Raw genomic sequence first — 18,794 nt, forward strand, 5'->3', positions numbered from 1 at the left:
CGGAAGGGTTTTATCAATGATCTTCCCACTCCTAAGAGTGGTGATGGATTTAGCGTGCCCCATTTGATTTAAGGAGCTGGGATCACTTATCTCGTATTGCGGTTTAGGATTGGGGAGCGGTTGTGCAGGAAGCATCCCCTTTTCTATAACCGTCATACGTGAATCCATCTTTTGTATAAAGTCTTGCATTGCATGGGTCAGCTCTTGCATGGAATTTTGAACTGGTTCATCTTAAGTTTCCCCCTGATTTTGATTTTGATTGAAGGAACTTTGAGGGGTAGCAGTTTGTCCATTTCTCCAACTAAAGTTTGGATGATTTTTCCAACCAGGATTGTATGTATTAGAGGTTGGTCCATTAAAAGGTCTTTGATAATTATTTACGGCATTGGATTGTTCATTCAACACTTCTCGAAAGGCGGGTATTGTAGGACAATTTTCAGTTGTATGAATGTTGCAATCACAGATGCCGCAAGAACTTTCATTAACCTTATCCTTCTTCCCTTCCATGGCCTCAACTTTTCTTATGAGCGTAGTCACTTTACACTTGAGATCATCCTCTTCTTTCAAGAGATACAATCCACCTTTCTCCTTTAATTGAGTTGACCTAGACGTGGTGTTCGACTTTGGGTAATAGTCCAATGATTGTATTTTTTCAGCAAGACTATCAAGGTAATCCCATACCTCGTCAACATTTTTATTAATGAATTCTCCATTACACGTTATCTCGACCATTTGGTGCATAGAAGATGTCAGTCCATCATAGAAAAAATTTGTAATGTGCCACGTTTCAAAGCCGTGTTGTGGGCATGAACTGACCAAATCCTTGAACCTTTCCCAACATTGGTAAAATGTTTCATCCTCCTTTTGGGTGAAGTTCATGATTGCTTTTCTAAGGATAATCGTTTTATGATGTGGAAAAATTTTCTTTATAAATTCCCTTTGCATATCATTCCATGTGCCAATGGATCTAGGACGCAGTGAATGTAACCACATCTTAGCCTTCTCTTTTAAGGAAAAAGGAAAGAGTCTCAGCCTGACTATGTCCTTAGACAGATTTTGAAAATATAAAGTGGCTCTGATCTCATCAAACTCTTTCAAATGTAGATATGGTTCTTCAGATTCAAGCCCATAGAACTTAGGAAGGAGTTGGATAACCCCTGGCTTGATGTCCATATGTCCTGTATTTTCAGGAAAGATCATGCATGAGAGCGTACTCACCCCCACTGGTTGTAAATAATCTCTTAAAGTACAAGGTGGGAGTGCTTGATATACCTCATTCTCATCCTGAATGTCCTCTACCCTAGGTTGGGGTAGAAGATGTTGGTTTTCAGCCATCACTTCAATTAACTCAGGGGATTTGGAGTGGTGCCTAGTCCTGCGATGGATAGTCAACCCCTCAACCACTCCTCCTTCAGTCAAGAGACGTCGAGTGTTGTCATGGGCTCACATGGGGCATGAAACACTTGCAGCCCTCAATCAAATTCGAAACCTAATCCTAAGAAAGGAAAAGAAACTCTAGAAAGAAAGAGAGGGTTGGAAAGAAGTTACCAAATTGGAGTCCCTAAGTTAAAAACCTGCAAAAGAAAACAAACAAGTCAGTTTCTGAAGAGAAGGTCTAGAATTAGAAATCTTTAAAAAGAAAGATAGAAGTAAACTAGTTTCTAAATGAAGAAATTCCTAAAGGAAAGTGGAAATTTCTAAAATAAATTAGGAAAGTCCTAAACTAGAAAGTAAATTACTAAAAGAGAACTGAAAAATAGAAAGTAGAGAGAAAGCTTACCGAATTAGAAATTTCTATCTTAAAAGCCTACACAATAGGAAAGTTAGTTTTTAAACAGAGATTCTACAAGTAGAAAATTTCTAAAAATAAATTAGGAAACAAAGTTAGATTCTAAAAGAGTTAAAATTAGAAAGTTACTAAAAATAAAGCTAGAAAGTTAGTTTCTAAAAAGGAAAGTTCCAGAATTAGAAAGTTTCTAAAAATAAAATAAAAAAAGGATGAATTAGTTTCTAAAATTAGAAAGAATTTCCAAAAAAAAAAGGGAAATAGCTAACCTAGTTTCTAAAAACAAAAGAGGAAAGTTTCTAAAATAAAGTATTTCCTAAAAATAGGAAAATACTAGAATTAGAAAATTTCTAAAATTCAAACCCTAATTCTAAAAAATAGAAAAAGTAGAGGAATTAGAAAAGGATTACCAATTTAGAAGTTTATGTCAGGATCCTACAAAACAGGAAACAAGTTACTTCTAAAAATCAAATAGAAATAAAATATAAAAGTTAAGTTAGTAAAATCCTAATCTTAACTAATCCTAAACCCTATTAATTTCAAAGAATCGCAACCGTCAATCCCCGGCAACAGCGCCAAAAACTTGTTCACTCCCCAAGTATAGGGTTGTGATGTAGTAATAAACTCGGTAAGACCGAGGTCGAATCCCAAGGGATTGATACCTGTACGTTATCTGAAACTAAGTAGAACTAGAACTAGACTAAGATGTAATCTAACTTAAATAGAATTTAAGGAATAATTGTGGAATAATTATCTAAAACTTAAACAATTCAGGGAAGGGAAACTGGGGATTTAGAGGATCCACTTGTAGAGATCAGGGAGATCTTATGCCATCCCCATGAAAATTAAACTGAACTTCTTTTATTATAGTTTTAAAAAGATGAAAGGTATATGAATTAGAATGGATTCTATCATCAAACCATGCCCAGGAGGCAAAGCAAACAATAGAATTAAACTAATTACCAACCACTCAATAATGCATGAAGGTTAGGAAGGATATCGTCATTCAACCATGCCTATGAGACGATGGTGAACAACAGGGCTTCCTGACGTCATAAACATCAAAAGGAGGGAGAAATACTCAAAGCCATCGCAGATCTATTGTAATTTCACTCGCAACAAACCATTAAAAAAACTGAAACTATTCCTTTTAATTGAACTAAAATCAACATCAGTCATTCTAGCATAAATCAAGGCATAGAGTCAGTCCCATCACGCCACAAGCTTCCCCTCTTAGCCCCAGCTAAGAGGTTTAGCCCGCCATGATGCGGCTAACCCTTAAACAAAAACAAAGATAAAAAGAAAAGAAAGAAAACAAAATTACTCTCCTTCTCACGTCCAAGCCAAGCACCCAAGCCGCCCTCCTCCTGCTTCCCCCTTCACGTTCCAGATCTCTCCCTTTTATAGACAAAAGGCTTCGTTTGGGAGCTGTTGTGGTAGAGTCAGAAAAGAAGTAGGCTGCGGAAGATTTCTTTACGCAGCAAGGTCGGTGCGTATATACCCCTTACGCAGTAAAAATCTGATCCTCATAATTCCACTCTTCCTTGTAGTTCCTCTAGAAGATCAACGTCCGTTGGGACATTTTTGAGTGGCCTACACGATGGACGGATCAGATCAACTGTCTGATCATCACCGAGACCACACCACAGCCCGCAAAAGTCGGCTACATCCGGGCGCAAAATAGGGATTTGCGCTGATTGTGCTGCGATGTTGGTGGGGCCCACTTCTTTACTATTTTACTAAATCCAACCCGTCCATTAGAGTCTACTCGTATTTTCAGTTGGAAATGACTGCTCTTGGATTGCGTTTGATGCGGTCCACCTGATTTTTCTCGCCGCCCTTCGTCCGACGTTTAAACGATCGAAACTGATCTCAAATTGTATTGTGAAATTTCTCCACCTAGGCCTTGATGATAGGGGCCAAATGAATCTCATGGACGGTCCGGATTGTTAATCCGATCACTGCCAAGATCGAATAATGCCCCACCGATGTCAGTTTTCACGGACGCAGAGGCTTGCGCAATTTCTTGCGCTGTGTTGATGGTGGGGCCCACTTCAGCTGACTTTTAAGAAATTCACACCGGCCACCAGATTCATCTCAGAATTTTGGCTAGAAATATGTGTTTTTGGCCTTCTGTTGATGAGGACTACAGGATTTTCTTAAAACCATCAATCTTCCGTTTGGAGAGTTGAATTTTCTCCTTCTGCGTTTCTTTTAGATTTTCCTCCTGTTCTTGGCTCAGACGACCCGTTGGGATTCGATGGACGGCTCAGATTAAGCTTATAGGTCCACATGGTGGCCCACTGGGATCATGCAGCGATCCTCTGTTCTCCGTTCGCAGCAACAGACACAGGAGCGGGCGGAAATATCGGTCAAACGTAGTTTGACTGCTTTGTTGACTCGGTGCAATGTGAGTGTGCCGACAGTTTGCACTCTCACTCACGTAAACTGGGTCCCACCTTGATGTTTTCGTGAAATCTGCTCCGTCCATCCATTCTGTCATATCATTTAAACCATCAAGACTAACTTTGAAGCATATCCAGATAACAGGTGGGCCCCATATCATTGTTTTGGTGGCTGATCTGTCAGTTGGGCCACTTTTACAGTGATTCAGGAGCTGAAATTCGACGTGTACGGTTCATTTATGGTCCTCAGGCCACGTATGGAGTTTCAAGCCGATCAGATGGTGGCAACCCTATGATCTTACATTCTAGACGTCTTTTAGGCCTGTTTAAGATGAGTGGCTGGAATTTCTCTGATCTCTGGTGTGTAAATCCTCGATCTTGGTCCTATGGAGCCCCGTCCAATGCCTTGGTGATGCCTGAGCATTAAATCCATGCTTTTAACATCCTTTCCAGTCCACGCTCCTAGATTCACCTTGCATCACAAACACGATTAAAATAAATCGTTAAGCGGTGTTATGTTCGTTAATCCAGGTAGTAATTGGGGTCTAGTATGCAATATTCGACCCTCAACACTTGCTAACATAACTACATCAGTTGTATAGCTGGTGTGTGGTACGCTAGCCAATCCGCTTCCTGATCCTCGAGCTTCAAGTTGAATGAATGGTTCAAAGGGAAGCGGATTGGGTAGTCTACCACACACCAGCTATAAAGCTAGTGTATTGACGTCAGCAAGTTTTGTGGGTCTCATCTTGAGGTATGTGTTATATCCAAATCATCCATCCATTTGGTGAACCCGTCTTAAGGCTTTAGCCAAAAAATAAGACAGATCTAAAGATCAAGTGGACCACACTACAAAAAATAGTAAGGGATTGAATGTCTACCATCGAAACACTTTTAGGGGTTACAGAAGTTTTGGATCAATATAAAATTTGTTTTTCCTCTTCATCCATGTATTTGTGTCTTTATTAATAGATTGGATGGAAAATAAAAGCTATGGTGGGCCTTACAAATGTTTTAATGGTGAAAATCATTATCCTCACTGCTATTTTTGGTGTGGTCCATTTGATCTTTGGATATGTTTCATTTTTTATCTAATGCTCTAAAATGATCTCGAAAAATGGATAAATGGTATGGATATAATAAATACATCATTATGGGCCCCATGTAACTTTGATCTCATTTCAACCGTTTATACAACTTGGAGCTCGAGTAGCGGCCGCGCTCCTCTTTGCGCGACACTTATCTGCACCAAATATATAGTTGGTGTGTGGTACACCAACCAATCCGCTTTTGTTCAAAGGAGATCAAAGTTACATGGCCCTAGAATAATGTATTTATTATATCCTCATTCTTCATCCATTTTTTTAAGACCATTTTAGAGTATGAACCAAAAAAATATGAATAATATCCGAATCTCAACTAGATCACACCGTAAATTGCAGTGGGGATAATGATTTTCACCGTTAAAACATTCGTAAGACCCACCATAACATTTATTTTCCATCCAATCTGTTCATAGGTCACAAAGACCTGGATGAAGAGGAAAAGTAAATATTATATTGATCCAAAACTTCTATGACCCTAAAAGGGTTTTAATTATAGACGTTCAATCCCCCACTTCTGTGACCCCAAAAGGGAATCAATGGTAAACGTTCAATTCCCGACTGCATTTTTCAAGGTGGTCCACTTGATTGTTAGATCTGTTTTATTTTTCATCTCAATCCTTACGACGAGCTTGCAAAATCGATGGATGGGTTGGATATAACATAGAATTTGTTGACATAACTACATCAACTGTATAGTTGGTGCATGGTACACCAGCCAATCCGCTTCCTGCTCCTCGAGCTTCGAGTTGAACGAACGGTTTAAAGGGAAGCTGATTGGCTGGTCTACCACACACCGGCTATACAACTGGTGTATTGATGTCAGCAAGTTCTCTGGGTCCCATCATGAGCTATGTGTTATATCCAAATCATCCATCCATTTAGTGAACCCTTCATAAGGCTTGAGCCAAAAAATAAGATAGATCTAAAGATCAAGTGGACCACACTACAAATAAACTGTAGGGGATTGAACGTCTACCATCGAAACACTTTTAGGGGTCACAGAAGTTTCAGATCAATATGAAATTTGTTTTTCGTCTTCATCCATGTATTTGTGACTTTATTAGTAGATTGGATGGAAAATAAACATTATGGTGGGCCCTACGAATGTTTTAATGGTGAAAATCATTATCTTCGCTGCTGTTTTTATTGTGGTCCATTTGAACTTTGGATATGATTCATTTTTTATCTAATGCTCTAAAATGATCTCGAAAAATGGATAAACGGTATGGATATATTAAATTCATCATTGTGGGCCCCACATAACTTTGATCTCATTTGAACCATTTGTACAACTTGGAGCTTGAGGAGTGTCTGTACTCGTCTTCGAGGTGACTAAATTCCTTTATGAATCATCTGTAAAATCTGGTATATCCTAGGAAGGATTACACATCTCGTATGCTTTTGGGAGGTGGTAGGTTAGAGATAAGATTGATTTTAGCCTTGTCAACCTCAATTCCTTTGGATGAAATTATATGTCCAAGAACAATTCCCTTGGGAACCATAAAATGACATTTCTCCTAATTTAAAACTAAATTCTTTTCTTCACATCGCTTCAACACACTTTTAAGATTTTTCAAACACTCGCTGAAGGATGGACTAAAAATAAAGAAGTCATCCATGAAGACCTCTAGATATTGCCCTACCATATCAGATAATATACTCAGCGTGCATTGTTGAAAAGTGGTAGGGACATTACATAGTCTGAACGGCATCCTTCAGTATGCAAAGGTGCCATAGGGGCATGTGAACGTTGTCTTCTCCTGCTCTTCAAGGGATATCTCTAAATGATTGTAGCTTGAATACTCGTCAAGGAAGCAGTAGTAAGAATGACGAGCTAGCCTTTCTAAGATTTGATCAATGGAGGATAAAGGGAAGTAGTCCTTCCTTATGACGGTATTTAATTTTCTGTAGTCAATGCACATTCACTAACCAGTAGTGACTCTAGTTGGCACGAGTTCATTGTCGACATTGGCTACGATGGTGATTTTGGACTTTTTAGGAACCGCTTGAGTTGGACTCATCCATTGATTGTCGGATATAGGGTAAATGATACCTGCATCCAACAACTTAAGTACCTCTCCTTTAACCACTTCCTTCATATTTGGATTTAATCGACGTTGTGGTTGTCGTGAGATTTACACATTATCCTCAAGATGAATACGGTGAATACAAATCAAAAGATCAATTCATTTGACATCCGCGATCGACCATCCAAGAGCTCCTTTATGCTCAATGAGAGTAGAAATGAGCATACTCTCCTGTTCTTCCTCAAGGTGGGAGGAAGTCACCACTGGATATGTCTCATCTTGACCTAAGTAGACATATTTAAGATCAGTGGGCAATGGTTTTAGGTTAAGCTTCAATGCTTTGAGGCTAGACAGTAGAGGCACTATATCAGTTTGGGAAAATTTCTCAAAATGTGGCCTCCACCGGTTAACTTCAAGTACCGGCGCAGTATCAAGTATGGCATCCATCTCCCTAATCGTGTCATCATCTAAATTATAGGAGTGGGCCAAGCACGTCTCCAGAGTATTAGAGTATAGAGTCAGGTGTGCTTTATCTTTCACAAAAGAATCAATCATATTAATGTCGTGGGTATTGTCCTCATCTTCTAGTTGTTTGTTCATGTTAAAAAAGATATTGAGTTCTAATGTCATATTCCCACAAGACAAGTTCATAATTTCATTCCTATAATTAATGATGGCATTTGATGTGGCAAGAAATGGGCGACCAAGGATGACAGGTATTTGAGTGCTCATATCTACGATAAGTTGAGTATCCGGGATGATAAAATCCACTTACAATAGAATTTGTTAACCTGGACCAACACATCCTGAATCATTCCTCTTGGTACATGAACTGAGCGATCATCTAGTTGTAATGTGTTCCCGGTGGGTTTTAATTCACCTAAATCCAATTGTTCGTATACCGAGAAAAGAATCAAATTGACGCTCGCTCCTAAGTCAAGAAGTGTGTGCTCAATCTGGTGATTACCAATTATACAAGTGATAGTTGGGATACCAGGATCTTTATATTTCTGTGACACATCTTGCTTGAGGATGGTACTCATCTTTTCAGTTAAAAAAATTCTTTTAAATACTCTGTCGTCTCTTGGTTGTACATAAGTTTTTCAGAAATTTAATGTAAGAGGGGATTTGTTTCATAGCATCCAGTAGAGGGATGTTGACTTTCACTGTTTTCAACACCTCTAGAATGTCCTGAGAATTATAGAGAGGTTTTGGTACAATCAACTGTTGAGGGAATGACGCAATCAGCTTTCTTTAAGGTTCTGGTTCTAACCCATGTGGGGCAATGCTAGGTCCATCATTCTCATCTATTTGGTCCTTAGGCTTTTCAGCCCTTACCAGAATAGTTTGTTAATTGTCTTTCCCCTCTTAAGAGTTGTGATAGACTTAGCTTGCTTTACTTAATTTGAAGAGCTTGGGTCACTAATTTCACATTGAGGTTTAGGATTGATGAGAGGTTGGGCTAGAGGCATCCCTTTCTCCCTACTTGTTAAGTGTGACTCAATCCATTGAATGGCCTTAGAAAGGTCTTGGAAGGCTTGTGATGTGCCTTGATTGAAAAGCTCTTGATTTTAGATGTGTTTTAAAACTAGATCCTCCTGATACTTCTCTTGATTTAAAAGTTAAGACAAAGGCCCTTAAGGGTTAGCTATACGTCCATTCCTCCAACTAAAATTTGGATGGTTCCTCCATCTGGAGTTATTTGTATTTGAGGTAGGTCCATTGAAAAGTCTTTAGTAATTGTTCACTGCATTCGATTGCTCATTCAATACCTCTTGAAAAGCAGGTATTGTTAGACAATTTTTAGTTATATGTATGTTGCAAGATATAATCTACTTTAAAAGGATGTATCATACGAGTTGACTAAGCAATGACATGAAGTTATTTCTAAGCTCAAAGGTATGTTAACTACCGCACCTATCATGTAGTCACCCGATTGGAGCATCCCTTTTGAGATTATATGCAATGCATCTGATTATGCTATTGGGACAGTGTTAAGCTAGAGAAAAGAGAACAAGCCCTACAGTATTCACTATGCGAGTAGAACTCTAAATTCTGCCCAAGTAAACTACTTTACTATGGAAAATGAACTCTTAACCGTAATATTCGCTTTGGACAAATTTAGGTCCTATTTAATCGGATCCAAAATCATCATTTATACTATTCGTGCGGCGTTGAAGTACCTTCTCTCTAAGAATGATGCTAAGCCCCACTTGATAAGATGGATCATTCTACTCCAGGAATTTAATTTAGAAATACGAGACAAAAAGGGAGTAGAAAACATAGTGGTTGACCACCTTTCAAAGTTTAATCTCCCAATCTCCTTGAGATGACACCGATAAACGACATATTCCTTGATGAACAATTAAACTCTCCCAACTACCTTGCTTTGCTGTCATTGCAAAATAACTTGCTATAGGTTTCACACCGACACATTAGATTGCACAAGATAAAAGAAAATTCTTTGCCGAGGTACGTAAGTTCTTCTGGGACGATCCTTATCTGTTTAAATATGACTCGGACCAAATTTTAAGGAGATGTGTGCCAGACAATGAATAGCAAAGTGTCATCTTCTTTTGTCACTCTTAGGCCTATGGTGGTCACTTTTCTACTAAAAAACTATGGCCAAAATGTTGCAATACGGCTTTTACTGGCCCACTTTGTTTAAGGACACTCATGAGTTTTGCAAGGCCTGTGAGCGTTGTTTCATCGAAATATGATGTCACTGAATCACGTTCTGATTATTGAAGCATTTGATTGCTAGGGCATCGATTTCATGCGGCCATTCCCCCAATCATTTGGGAATTTGTATATTTTGCTAGCAGTAAACTATGTCACTAAGTGGGTCGAAGCGATCCCATGCCGGAGCAATGACCATCGAACAGTCATTTGATTCTTAAAAGAAAATATCCTCTCTCGGTTCGAAACACCTCGGGCCATCATTAGTGATAGAGGTTCACATTTTTATAATAGGCCATTTAAGAATTTAATGAAGAAATATGGCATCTCTCATAAGGTGAGCACTCCATACCACCCGTAGACAAGTGGGCAAGCTCAGATTTCTAACGGGGAGATTAAAAAAATCTTAGAGAAAACAGTTAACCCTGATCACAAGGATTGGTCAATTTGTTTGATTGATGCTTTTATGAGCATACCGTACAACTTTTAAGACCTCCATTGGAATATCTCCCTTTAGAGTCGTCTATGGAAAAGCTTGCCACTTACCTGTAGAGTTGAAACGTAGAGCCTACTAGGCTATCAAAAATCTAAACTTTAACTTGGACAACGCTGGCTCGCTGTGCAAACTCCATTTGAATGAACTCGAGGAAATTCGAAATGATACATATGAGAATTCAAGAATTTACAAGGACAGGATGAAGGTGTTTCATGACAGGAACATCCTTCAGAAATCATTCTTAACTGGTCAAAAAGTCCTCCTATACCATTCTCACTTATACCTTTTTCCGGGTAAACTCAAATCTCATTAGACCGACTCTTTCATTGTTACTATTGTCTATCCTCATAGGGCCATTAAGATAACGAACCCAACAAATGACAATGTTTTCAAAGTAAATAGACATCGTTTAAAGCCATTTGTTGAAAAGTTTGACTCGAAGGACATGTCTATACCTCTGACTGATCCTGTATACCAGGATTAACCTCCTAGTTTGATGGAGGTGTAGTTAGGTTTATTACTTTCATACTATTTAGGATTAGGATAATTTATTTTCAGTTGTTTAGTCATGGTGTTAACCCGTCTTCACATTGAAAACTTTAGAAGAGCTGCAATTCACCTTCTTCAGGTACTATCTTTCCATCACTTATCCATTCTTTTCGTTGTCTCAATTGCATTATATGCTTATATCTTTTACATTGAGGACAATGTAGATTTTAGGTTGGGAGTGTTGATTACGTAAACTAAATAGTATTTTCTTAGTCCTTGAGAGCAAAACTTTTGAAAATTTTCAATTTCTCAAATTAAAAACCTATTTGGAAGGTGATAGTTTGTGTACTTAAGAATGTTTTGAGTATGATAAGTTTGATATTGAATTTTGAATTGTTGGAGTTTGATCAACCAAGTAAACTATCACCCAAGTTCTGTTACTCAATTGATTTAGAGGAAGTTTGAATATTATGTGGATCTAAAGCACAAGACACATTCAATTTGCTTTCTATGAATTACACTAGAATTTCTAATGGTTAGCATGTGAATCAGTGATAGATGTTGAGAATTCAATTTGGAGAATTTTATCCACCTTAAAAGATGAAAAGAAACAGTTAAAAAAATAGTGAGATCGACAAAAAGGTCATGTATGATGAAAAGACTGGAAAAAGTTTTAAAAAGAATGAAAAATTCTAAAAGGAATGAATAATTAAAAAAGACTGTCGATATAAAATAAAAAACTGAAAAAAAAGGAAGGAAAAGGGGATAAATTCAGAATCAGTACTTGAGTCTTTAAGCAATCTGGATATGGTGAACATGGCTAACATTATGAAATGATAGCATTTTCATAGGAGGTAAATTGATTTTCACTGATCACATTGAAAAACATGATATAGAAACTTATGCTCTAAAGAAATTGATAAAGAACCTATTTGATTGACTGCTTATGTGATTCGGCTCTAGGTTTTCAAAATCCCACTTTCTCGTTTAAATCTACTCATTCATACTTGATTGCACAAAAGATGGTTTTCCGAAAAATGGTTTGAACATTGAGAATTGAGGTTCACTTCACGCATGTTTTGCTTGGGACTAGCAAAATGCTGGTTGGGGTGTATGTTAGGTGTCAAATATTGCATATTCTTCCCTATTTATATCTTGGTTTTATGAACATGATAATGTTTCATGGTCTATTTTATACATGTTTATGTTGCGAGGTGAATCTGAGAGCTTGGATTAAAAAGAATGCTAAAAGCATGAATTTGATGTTAAATAATCACCAAGGCAAAGGATGGATCTTAGGAGACAAAGAATGAAGAATTCACATGCTAAAGATCAAAGGAAACCAAGTATAAAGGATGAAGAAATGACCCGAAAAACTTCAGAATCAACATAGAAAACAGACAAGTTTGGTCCAACTGAACCCAAGTTCGGTCCAACCCAAATAGCACAAAACAGTCCAGCAGCCGAATTAGATCTGAAGTTTGGTCTGACCGAACCCAAGTTCAGATCTAATTCGGTTTGACTGACAATTAATTCGGTCTGACCGAACCCAAGCTCCGTCCAAACGAAATCGAGCAACTACTAAAACATAATCCTTTCCAAACTCAGACTCGACTTCAATCCGACCAAAGGTAACTTTGGTCCGACCGATGCATAGCGCGTCTGCGTAAGTAAAGGCACTTTCGCAATCGGATTCCAAAAATTCCAAGTCAGTGCATAAGGTGGAGCTTCACAACTATAAATAGGAGTCCCTAGGACATTCCTAGGTATCTTCTAGGATTTGAGGAGTAGAGAAAAAGGACGAAGAGCCGCCACCAAGAGTTTTTCTTCTTATTTCTTAGTTATTTTTATACTTTCTTTAAGAGATTTTGGTTTAATCATGTCTATGGTTAACTAAACCTCTTAGATAGGGCTAAGAGGTGAAGCTTGTAGCGTAATTAGGATGTTTACTTTTCTTCGATTCTTGTTTATGTTAAACTTCATTGATTTCTAGTTGATTCTAAGGAATATTTTTAGTTTTTTATGTTTTGTTATGACTCAAATTACAATAGACTCTACGATAGCTTTGAATATCTTCTTTTCCTATTTGAGATTGTGGGATTGGTAAATCCTGTTGTTCACCATCATCTCCTAGGCATGGTTGGGTGACGGAATCCCTCCCAAATCTTCACAATTCTCATCCATTAAGGCTAGTTCAAGGAGAAGTTCAAAGATTTGATTATCTCTTCTTCCAACTGGTTAAGATAGGACTGATTCCAGTTGTCTCTCTTAAATCAATTAAGGTAGCATCTTGATAGCTACAAGTAGATCCTTGACACCCTAGTTCCCACCTTTAAATTCATAAGTTTCAATCAACCTTATTCACAATCACTTTCAATTATTCCATAATTCAGATTTAGATCTTCTACTAGTTCTAGTTCTAGTTCTTTTTAGAAATGTACAATATTATTCCCTGTGGATTCGACCTCGGTCTCACTGAGATGATTACTACATCGCAACCCTACACTTGGGGTTGTGAACAGTGCAAGACTCTGTTCAGATTATTGTCCCTTCTCTTCTTACTGTTGATAGTGGATGGTTGCTCCTCATTGCGCTTCCTGTCCTTAGTCGAGCTCTCGGCACTCTGACTAGCTTTCCACGAGCTAATGATCTCCTTAGCGTTAAAGTACTTTCACGCTCGGTTAAGGAGATCAGCCAAAGTGGTCAGAGGGTTCTTGCCGATTGAGAAGAGGAACCTCCCATCTCTTAGATCGGATAACATGACGGCTAGGGCTATCTGGTCAAAATAGTCATTCACCTACATTGTCTCCTCATTGAAACGAATAATGTAGTCTTTTAGTAGCTCATCCTCCCTTTAGGTAATAGTGAGGAGGTGGGTCGCTGTCTTCCTTCTATCCTCCCTCCGATAAACTGCGTGATAAAGGTCTTACTTAGCTAGGCAAAGGAGCTAATGGACCTTAGCTTTAGCTTCCTGGACCACTTTCGTGCTGTCCCTATTAAGGTCAAGGAGAATGCTTGGCACATCATTGAGGTTGAAGCACCGTGTAATTCCATCCATGCCCTTTAGGACTCCAGATGCTCGGCCAGATCTTCGGCTCCAGAATAGGGAGTAATCTGTGACATCTAAAATTTCGGCTGAAGTGGAGAGCCCATGATGTGGTTGGTAAATGGTGGTTCTGTTTCTTCTAGTATGGCCTCAACTGAGGTCAGGACTCGAGCATGGTATGCTTGTTGAATGCCGTCGATTTATCCTTGAATCTCCCTGAGTTCGGCTCTCATGGGATCTCGTTCTCTACTATCACCTCCGGAGCTTTCTCGTGCCTTCTTTTCTCCAACGTGTGGCATAAGTCAGATTCGGTAAGCGCGTGGTTCCCGCGGTGTGCTTGGGTGTATTTTTATGCTACCTCGGCCGTTGCTTGACTTTACTCGAGTCATCAAGTACTTGAGGAGGTCGTGGTTGGGAGGTGGATTCTATCTTTCCAGTATTTGTATTATACGGTTTATATTGTCGGTTAAGGCCTCGACCAAATTTTCCAAAGAAACAAGCTGATCTCCCTGATTGTAAGACATTTGCGTTGCCATCGCAAGGGGAAAGTCAGTATGATGTTGTGAGGGAGGATCCTGGGAGTCAACATGGTACTCTTCTGGTGTGAGGGTTTGTGTGGCAATGGCGGCTAAGGCCCTCTTCCTCCCTTTCACCATTTTAGAGTATATGGAGATTCGATAGGCAAGTTTGGGATGGCTTGACTGTCGATTCTTACTGACGGCGCCAAACTGTTGATACTGGAATCCTGTTCTCCCTACTATACCATTGAGTACTTGTAAAACTGAATGACAATGGAGGCCCTAGTTGTAGCTGGGGACCCTCCAATGCCTAAGTCAGAATAATCACTTTGGGTCTAGTCGAATTATGTTAATAGTGCATACCTTCTACCATAGGTAGAGTCTTATTTATAATCTCTTGGTGTTCCTTACGTATATGGAAATGAGTCTAATATACAGTCGTGTATCACACAATGGATCTTCCTCGGGATGCATGGCATTATCCTCGGCACGATTCTCAGGAAAGATCTCGGCGAAGACCTCGGGGTGGTAATCCTCCTTGTATACGAAGGAAATTTTCCATTGGTCGGCTTCCTTGGAGGTCGTGGTCGACAGTTGATGCTGACCTTTAACTTATGTTGGCCGAGGTTCCACAGACCGAGGTTATTCGGTGATCGCAGTCAGGGCTGATCTTCGAGATCAGGGCCCCTACTCAGGGTCAGATCGTTACCTGCAGTCGTTGTTTGATCGTAATAGTGAAGTGTTAGATAAGTGACTGAGGTTCACTAGATAAGTGACTGAGGCCATTGGTGATGGTTGGTGCTTGAATTTGTTGCCGAGGTCGTGCTCGGTAGTCGATACCGAGCTCTTACCTAACCTCCTCTTCTAAAGTACTTGCTCTTATCCGACCTCCTCTTCTGAACTACTTGTCATGTCGTTTTCACCATATTCCCATTATATGATCAATTCAATTTTACCCACAACAGAAATAATGGGCATATATTGGATGGTTAAAACTGAATAATATATGCTCATCATATTTTAATAAATAGATCTCCATGAATGACAGGTCAGATTGTTCAACCAATGTGATTTTAAGATTGTTATTGTGCAACAATAGGTTCAACAATGTAAGTTGGTTTAATCATATGATACTTAAGCATTTGGCAAACAGGCAAATAGAAATTATACATGTGGTATATATGAACTCAAATTATACCTGTTAAAATAGAGTCGTAATGTCATTATTTCGAAGTCCAAAAATTTAAATTGTTTGAACAATTCTATCTTTTGATTGTGGACAATTGTTTGTTGAGATTAGATCACTAGATAGATTATATTTTTTAATTGTCCAATAAATATTCACCCATACGATAGCCAAATAGTCAAGCCTAAGTTTTGGTGAATGAGACATCTAAACTCGGAAAACATTTAGACAGTTTGATTTAACTTGTCTGTATGCCACGTATTCAATTTCAAAAGTAAATTTAGGTGCCATGGCCCCGCCCGAAATTGTTCTTCGAGCTGTTCAGTTGGTTTTACACATATTTTTCTCGCTAAAAAAATTTCAGAAGTAAATTTTAAGTGCCTGTGTATCAATCACCAAACTCTATAGAGAATTATCAAAGTTTGTCTTTGGGTTAATGCATGCCTCCTGTAATCTATGAGCGACGTCTGTATATCAAGGTCATGTTGGAACAACCCACATGTGCGGTGGCCCTGACACATGCAGGCATGTGTGGTTTTTGGTTTTCTATTAAAACTACGCCATGTTCCTAAGGCCCAATCTTTTTAGGAAACCCACACTTAAAGAGGTTAACGCTGAGGCAGTGTTTGGTTGCCAAATCCCTTTAGTTTTATTTCTCTCAGTTTAAAAACTATTTGCTTAGCGTTTTACCGCGGAAGTAAACTAAAGTTTCAGACTTTCCAAGTTTTTTCAAAAACGGATGCATCTACCAGACCAAATTTAGTCATTCCCGAGAAATAGTAGCCCAACTTTTACCTTCTTCAAAAAAATAAAAATTAGTGCAAGTAATTCCCTAGCAACTAAATAAACCCTAATCAAATTTTATTTTATGATGAGATGGTAAAACAAATGCTGTAAATAAGATGAGACTCTTGCCCCTTCCAATATACTCGAGACATGTGGGGCTATTCATCCTGAGGGCACATATAGGACTGATAAAAAGGGAAAGGTGAGCCAAGAGCATGTGCACGAGGGATATATATATAGATCATCGATGAAAACCATAAGACCATTTACCTTTAAGCTCAAGAAACCAGAGGCATATCATGCATCTTCGGGTCACCGTATGAACTACAGTCAGTACTTGATGCATATATTGATTACGGCATTTAATTTGTTTTGAATTGGATATGTACCTGCCATGCATGGATAACTGTTTACAAGTCATAGCAGGTGACACATGGAAGAGCAAGAAGGGATTATGAGAAAGATCATCTTATTCCTCAAGTGATTAAGGCCTTGAATCCATTGGGGTATTTTTTCGAATCCACAGGAAAGAAAAATAGAAGAAGAGAAAATTCAGAATTTTATTAATCAATAATTTTGTAATGTGTATGTGTGTCAATTACACCATTAATAAAGAAAAAAAAAATCAAAATTCGTATATTACCAAAAATAGTAAAATTCTAACACTAATAAAAGTCCCGATTATAGTAAAACTCTTCTAAAGTCTAATTCTAAAAATAAAAATTCTGCATAAACTTTTGCTAGAAGATTCCCAACATGATTAGGAGTAATTTAAAAATAAATAAATAAGTAAATAAAAGATGAAAAATCTAAAACTCTAAAAATAAGGAAATACTACAAAAATTGGAATTACTAAAACTAGTAAATTTTTCTTCTTCTTCTTCTTCTTCTTCTTCTTTTTTTTTTTTTTTTTTTTTTTTTGAGCTAGAAGTGCACGTTTTCTTGTGAAATGTATTGACATGACACACTGTGGGTTGGTTCATCATGTCCCATTATAATAAAGATTGATAGGTTGTGCGCCCTGTAACGATACCCAGATCAAAAGTTATGACCAATGTATGGTTCACTTCCTTTTGGTCCAACCATGCTAGGAATGTATCTGTGCCACATCCCAGAGTTATACTCAAGGAACTCATCTTATGTTAATAAGAATAATAAAATTCTTGTACCAATGTTTCTCCATCATTTCCTTGTACTTTACATTAGGCTCTTCAGCTGACACAATGCATGTACTCATGCTCTCCTTGACCTGACCTTTATGGATCACTTCCTCCACCTGTGCCTACAAGATCTCACACTCTTTTTGATAATAGTGGAAATTAAGCTTAAAATCAATGTGGTTTTATATGTCTTCTATATATAAGGTAACTCTGTAGGAAGTTCATCAAACATAATCATCTTGAACTCTTATAACACTGGTTTCAAATCCTCTGGGATATTCATGGGCTCCACATCTTTATCATTTTCAACTAATGCATCTCTATCTCCCGTCACCTCAAATTGTCTGATGAAATCATGTTTGGTTATAAAAGACTATGCCTCCACTTTAAAATTTTTGGGTTGGTTCTCTATTCCCACAGGGATGAGGATAATCTTTCTATTGTCTTTAATAAATATAAATAAATTATCTTGGTTTTTATGTGTAGCATCAATATTATATTAACATGGTCGACCAGGTAACATATGACAACTTCCATGTTGACTATATCATACATTACTTTGTTCTTATAGTATTTATCAATGGAAAATGATATACGACATCATTCGATTATCTCTATTTTAATGATCTCCTTGATCAATCCAATCATATGCAGTGAGAGATGTTTTTCTATTTTCATTTGCAGCTTTTCCAATATTATTTTCGATGCGAGATTCTCGTTGCTCCTGACATCGATGATCACATTATAGACTTTTTGGTTTACAATACACCTCGTTTGAAAAATGTTGACGTTATAAATCTATCTCTATCTTTGTCATATACAATGACTTCCTCATGATCAAAGTAACAGACTGTGATTCATCATTAACGAGTGGTGGGTTGTGATTCATTACTAGTGTCGCACCACGAACATGATGATTGTAAGTTCCATGAACATGGACCTATTCCATGACTTTCGTCAAAAGGTTGATCATTGCTTGCAGTTCTTGTATGGCTTGCTGATTCTCCTGATGGAAGGCTTCAAATGTCATCGTTGTTATATAATTATTCTCTGGAGTATCATCCATGGGATTGTTGCACGCACTTTCATTAAATGCAATTATCCAGGAAA

The 18,794-nt window shown here is 38.1% G+C and overlaps 1 non-coding gene across 1 annotated transcript; it reads left to right on the forward strand.

Annotated features, from left to right (window-relative positions):
- The first annotated feature begins 790 nt into the window (after positions 1–790).
- On the forward strand, positions 791–897 carry LOC131222059 (small nucleolar RNA R71). Its single transcript, XR_009159766.1, has one exon. It is a non-coding gene; the product is annotated as a small nucleolar RNA R71 (small nucleolar RNA).
- Positions 898–18,794: the final 17,897 nt, after the last annotated feature.

Source organism: Magnolia sinica, chromosome 12 (genome assembly GCF_029962835.1).
Source record: "Magnolia sinica isolate HGM2019 chromosome 12, MsV1, whole genome shotgun sequence".
In the NCBI taxonomy this organism is placed as follows: domain Eukaryota; kingdom Viridiplantae; phylum Streptophyta; class Magnoliopsida; order Magnoliales; family Magnoliaceae; genus Magnolia; species Magnolia sinica.